At 42.5% G+C, this 6,634-nt stretch overlaps 1 non-coding gene across 1 annotated transcript; it reads right to left on the bottom strand.

Moving 5' to 3' along the window:
* Positions 1 to 5,847: 5,847 nt before the first annotated feature.
* LOC120101314 (small nucleolar RNA SNORA17) lies at positions 5,848 to 5,978 on the bottom strand. Its single transcript, XR_005501686.1, has one exon. It is a non-coding gene; the product is annotated as a small nucleolar RNA SNORA17 (small nucleolar RNA).
* Positions 5,979 to 6,634: the final 656 nt, after the last annotated feature.

Below are 6,634 nucleotides of genomic sequence, written 5' to 3' on the forward strand. Positions count from 1 at the left end.
TTTTCTCCAACTCTTCCTTTTTCACAGGTCTGCTTTGTGGGAGTGTGTGTGTGTGTGTGTGTGTGTGTGTGTGTGTGTGTGTGTGTGTGTGTTCCACTACATTTAACTGAGCTTGTTTGAGTGATCATGGATGAGGGATTGCTTACTTAAGCAAGAATAATTTACCAGTAGATACACCATTGAGGAGTATTCCTCTTCCCTCTCCAGTAAGTGCTTATAGCTTCTCAGGGAGTGATGCGGCCTTATAATCGCGCCCCTATTCATTATAGAATGTTTTTAGTTCAGTCTTGCACAGGTAACTACTACTTCTGTGAGTTCCTGGGCACTGCATCTAAGTTGTATGCAGAAGGCAGTACTTTACAGCACTCTTCCCTCTCTTCCTGAACTTATATTTTTCTCTACTCCCTTTCCCTCAGTGTTCCCTGAGCCTTAGAGTAGTAGAAAAGATGTTTCATATAGGCTCAAAATTCAAAAGTCACTTATCTTCAGCATTTTAACCAGTTAGCAGTTTATGTGTCTCTAAATTAACCATCTATGGCAAACAGAATCTTCTCTGATCAACACTGAGAGTAGTACTAATCTATGGGGAAAAACATAAAAATTTAGAAGGCAAATCAGTAGTAGTGGATTTTCCCTAGAGTCTATAATCTTCCCTTCCATAGATTTTTACTTAATTTTCAGTAGCAGGAATAAGTTCCCTCCTGAGGAATGGGTGTCAAGTTCACTCAGAAAGCAGATGACTTCCTCCAGCAACAGTCAGGATACAATTGCACCAATCGGCACATCTGGCCTAGAAAGTTGGTATTGTAGCTCATAAGAATCACAACTATATAAAAGTGTGAAGTTTTCCTCAAGGAGACTACATAACACCTTCTGATACTATGGAAGGTATTTGGGGAGGAAGCTTTTAGTTTAATTTCAGGTTGATTTTTCTATGTTCTTCAACCAAAGAATGTGGTCTCCAGCAATCGGTACTTAGCAAGCTCTGCTGTGCAACCAAGAGTAATGGCGATGATCTGTTATTTTGGTGGCCTCTGAGTCATGCTTAACAACTCACACGAAGTGGTTATCTCATGCAAGGCACTGGCATTTTTTTTCATCTTTATTAACTTGGGTATTTCTTATTTACATTTTGATTGTTATTCCCTTTCCTGGTTTCTGGGCCAACATCCCCCTAACCTCTCCCCTTGCCCTTCTATATGGGTGTTCCCTTCCCCATCCTCCCCCCAACAATCACGTTCACTGGGGGTTCAGTCTTGGCAGGACCAAGGGCTTCCCCTTCCACTGGCTCTTACTAGGCTATTCATTGCTACCTATGAGGTTGGAGCCCAGGGTCAGTCCAGGTATAGTCTTTGGGTAGAGACTTGGTCCCTGGAAGCTCTGGCATTGTTGTTCATATGGGGTCTTGAGCTCCTTCAAGCTCTTCCAGTTCTTTCTCTGATTCCCTCAACAGGGGTCCTGTTCTCAGTTCAGTGGATTGCTGCTGGCATTCGCCTCTGTATTTGCTGTATTCTCGGTGTGTCTCTCAGGAGAGATCTACATCCGGTTCCTGTCAGCCTGCACTTCTTTGCTTCATCCATCTCACCTAGTTTGATGGCTATATATGTATGGGCCACATGTGGGGCAGGCTCTGAATGGGTGTTCCTTCTGCCTCTGTTCTAAACTTTGCCTCTCTATTCCCTGCCAAGGGTATTCTTGTTCCCCTTTTAAAGAAGGAGTGAAGCATTCGCATTTTGGCCATCCTTCTTGAGTTTCATGTGTTCTGCACATCTAGGGTAATTCAAGCATTTGGACTAATAGCCACTTATCAATAAGTACATACCATGTGTGTTTTTCTGGCACTGGCATCGTGTCAAGGCATATTTATGAGAATGATTATCAAAGTTTTAGTGGCAGTAAAGTAGTGGTAAGGGAATATACCTTGCATTTTGTCTGTTCACCTGTAGTACTGAGGATAAAGTCTAGGGATTTGCTCACACTAGGCAAAAGCTGCACCACCAAACCACATGCTCAGGCCTGCATGGTATCTCCTGTGGAACTGAAAGTGCAAATTTAGAAGGAATAAAAAATAGAAAGAAACAGAAACAAAGGAAAGGGTAGGTGACTCGGCTTGTACCTTAGGTGTAGATTTGGTATAGTTTACCCAAAATTCTAGTCCCAAAAATCCTGTCTTTTATTAAATAATAATGAGAGATCACATATGGACTAAGGACACTTAGACACATATACTAGCACAGGTATTTCAATAAATCTAAAACGAAAGCAAAATAAATGTTCTAGATGATACTATTGTATTTGTTATCTCATTAATGAATTGAACAACCATCTATATTATCTCAATTATTAACTTTAGAAGCCAAGGTCCAAGAGGTTCAAATATCAAGATAAATTTTGGGGTTTGTGATTTTGTCTGTTTGTTTTACAGCAACATTACATTTTTCTGAAAAGATTTATTTAGTTTACTTTATGTGTATAAAGGTTAGCCTAGACACATATGTGGGCACCACATGTATGCCTGATGGATCCCTTGTAATTGAATTTATGGGTGGTTGTGAACTATTATATAGGTGCTGAGAATTGAACCCAGATCATCTACAAGAATAACAAGTGCCCTAAACTACAGAACCATCTCTCTAGACACAAGTAACAAGGTCTTATATGGCTACATTTTAAAAAATGCTTTTATTCAGAATTTTATACATCATATTTTAATCATATTCAATGCCATTTCTCCTCCTAACTTCTTCCATATCTACTTCTACCTCTCTACCTTCCCCCAAAATCATGTACTTCTTTGCTGTTTGTTTGATTGTTTGATTGAATGATTAACTCATGGAGCCCAATATATTCTGTCCATGTACTCATGGGTATGGGGTCAACCTACCAGGAGCCACACTCCTAAAGAAAGCTGATTCTTTCTTACCCAAAGCCATCAGCCATCCACATCTCATTAGGAATGGGAACTCATGAAGACCGTCCCCTTCCATGCTAAGATGTTCACTGGATTGATAGCGTGTCGACCTTGTGTAATTAATTGTGGTCTCTGTGAGGACATGAGTTCACCAGTCCTGTCATGGTCCAAAAGACACAGGTTTGTTCCAGCCCTTTATGACCTCTTGGTCTTGCTGCTCCCTCTCTGTGATGACAACTGAACCAAGGTAGTTGTAATATAGATGTCTCATTTGTGGCTGTTCAAAGAGACTTCACTGCTGACATCTCAGAGCTCCATGTATTTATGGGTAGAAATAGGAATTGAGAGGAAAGTTGGATGTATGTCTATTTCATAGAATAATACTAGTAGGTTCACCCTTGGGACCTATAAAATCCCCAACCATTGATTCTTGGTCAGATTTACAGTGCCAAATGTTTTTCTTCCTTCGGAGCAGGGTTTAAATCCAAATCAGAAAGGTATAATTCTATAACATTCATACCATTGTTCCAGCCATAGGTATATCTTGCCATGCCAGACATTATCACATTTCACAAGGTTCGTAGTTGAGTAAGACTTACTTAACACAGCAGCATGAAAGTTAGACAGCAGGAAAGAAGCTTTGTGGTCAGTAGCAAAACTTGAATTCTCCACATTCTAATTCCAGTGTGTGTGTGTGTGTGTGTGTGTGTGTGTGTGTGTGTATGTGTGTCTGTATCTGTGTCTGTGTCTGTGTCTGTGTCTGTGTCTGTGATCTTCATTAATTGGGGCTTACCATCAAGTTTTGGGGGCAACAAAGAGTAATGGCAATAGCCTATATTGTTGAGAGTTTCTGGAACATCTAACCCACAATTTCAGGGGAAATATCCCATAGCTGGCCCTGTGCTTTTTATTTAGCAATCTATGGCTTCAGGGATAAGCATACTCCCCTGAATAGGATAACACCAATTAAATACTTTTATATAATATAAACTATATGAGTGTATGGTAGGTAAATATGTTTATGAAGCTTATAAAATATTAGGTTTCCATATGTCCTTTTCAAACATTAGTTATTCTGTCCACAAATGGATGAATTCTTTAACAAGTCATTGAAATAAGTTGTCTTTGCTTCAGAAACACAGTTCTTTCTTTTAAAAGATTTTTTTATCAGTTCTTTGTGAACTTTGCATCATGAATACCAATCCCACTCATCTACCCCTCTCCCACTACCCACCTTCTACCCTTGCAACCACCACCACCCACCCTCCGCCAACAAAAACAAAAAGTATTTTAGAAGCTGTAGTGTACCATAGTGTGTCCCATAATATATCCTTTCATCCACACTTTGCTTGCAAATGTTCATTGCAATGACTCATTCATCTGGCACGAGGCCTCTGACTTCTACTCTGCTATCAGTATTAGAACCTCTCTGGGACTCCTCTTGGATAACCTGTTGTTGTCCTATGTGGTGAATGTCTGGTAGTGTTGGAACTGTAGACTTGGTCCCTTCATGCTTTCCAACAGTTCATCTTCATCAATGGCATAGATGTTGGGATGGGCCAATTCAAGGCCTTGGATCTGAGCCTGCAAGGTATCTGAGCTGGTTAGCCTGCCAGCTTTCCTTCACCCATGCTTCCAGGACAACCTCTCCTACTTTGCTCTAGCTGGCCCATCCAATGCTACAATCAGCAAGGGCAGAACCAGCTCTCCCATTTTCATGTCCTTGGTACTAGCTCATCTGTGCCTATTCCATCAGGGTCAGCTCTACTGTGCTGCCCAGGTAAGGTGCAAAGCCTTCTCACTGGATTGTTCTCACCAGCAGGTGGGAGGCTTGAATGGTTCTCAACCTCTCATACCTTTGGGGCTGGCTCATCCTCAACACCTCCCCATAACTAGGGCAAGATCTACCCTGTTGCCCAGGCAAGATATAGGGCCTGCTCTCTTGAGGGGCAAAGGCAGTTCTCCTACTCTCATGGTCCGCCTCTCCCACCTGCTATAGGTGGTAAGGGATGAAGAAGGGGAGAAGGGTATCTCTCCCTTTTCCCTGTTACCACCACTGCACAGCAGACAAAAGGCAGGGCTAACTCTCCAAATGCTCATGCCCTCAGGGTTGACTTACTCCTAGTCCCCACATTCAGAGCCAGCTCTACTGTGCTACCCTAGCAAGATGAGGGGCTTGCTCTGCTCTACTGATTGCTGCAGTGGGTGAGGTACATGACCAGCTCTCCTGCTCTCATACTCCTGGGGCCAGCTCTCCCATGATTCCTAAGCCAGGGGTGGGGCCAGTTCAGCACAGCCTTCAGATATTAACATGCCTCTAGGTGGCAGGCCTAACCTGGGATATCCACCTGCCCTTTGGTACATTCCTGCTGCTCCAAAGCCATAGACCCACACATGGGCCTTGGTAGCAGCACAGACCAAAATCCCACCACCCCAGATACTTCACATATTCATATCAGGCTGTTTCTCACTACCCTCAAGTCTCCAGTTCTGCCTCCCTTTGTTGTGCCCATATCCTTCTGCTTCTCTTTCTCTTCCATTTCTCTACCACTTATTTGCCCCCTCTTAGTGGTCCCTGAGTGTCTGCGGTTGATTCAGGGGTGTTCTCAGGAATTCTATGCCCCGCCTGTGCATTATGGCACTTGACAGGGATCACCTCAGGGATGGTCTGTCCACCCCCACCAAGTCTGCATTCCACTGGACTTATGGTCATCTCAAGATAGCTGAGTCTGGGTCCCATGGCACTGGGCTGGTGGTTGTCTTGGGCTTGCTACTTGTCCAAGCTTTCCCATATGGCTCTATGTAGTAGTGGGGGATATCATACGTATCTGGCTTATTCCTGCCTGGTGCCCCGGGTCCCAGGTAGGGTTCTTCTTGTTGCTGACTTGCTCCCTGCCCTGGCCTGCCTGGCATCTGACTGGGCTCATTTTTTATGAAGTTTTAGGCTACTAATTATTCAGATGTTCACAGGTCAGAACACTGAACATAGACATAGCCTCTGTCATCTCTGTCACCAACCAACTCACATGTGACACACAGTTATTCCTTTAATGCCTCTAGAGAAAGCCACATTTCTTTCTTAAACATGTTCTCTATGATGTTGCTGGTCATGTAGTTCTAAAGAAGAGTAACTTTAGCTGACAGTATAAGAATAGAACAAAAGGGAAGGACTGAGAAACGCAGACATAGTCTAGTTCTGTGAGTGCATCAACAGCCTTGGAGCTTTGGTGTTATAAATGATCCTACTTGAAGTGATCTATTAGCAATATTAGTTTGCATAAAGTAGTAGCATTCTCTAAACTACAGTCAAAAACATGGAGGGTTAATTACCGCCAAGATGCATTTAAAACAATTAGGAATATGGGATCAATTGATCTCCATGTGTATGGTTCCAAAGATAGGAAATACATACAAAGATCAATGAACTCTGAGATTAAAAACTACTCCTCCTTTTCTTTAATATGCTCATATAAAATGGGTGTTTAGTGACATAGTGAAGAATACTGCTTAAATACAAGGTTGGAGTAACACTTTCTGTCGTCCATCTCCAGCTAAGTTTTACATACTCAAAATCTTGGAAATCAAGAGAAGAAGAGGAAAAAGATGAAAAGTAATGGGAAATGTGATGGTGGCAGAAACAGAGAGCACAGGTGAGAGAAGCTGGTGCCAAGTAGACTGAGAGCACAACTCATTCTATCACCTTTGCATATGAGAGCTAAAGCT

This window comes from Rattus norvegicus, chromosome 2 (assembly GCF_036323735.1).
Source record: "Rattus norvegicus strain BN/NHsdMcwi chromosome 2, GRCr8, whole genome shotgun sequence".
Lineage (NCBI taxonomy): Eukaryota > Metazoa > Chordata > Mammalia > Rodentia > Muridae > Rattus > Rattus norvegicus.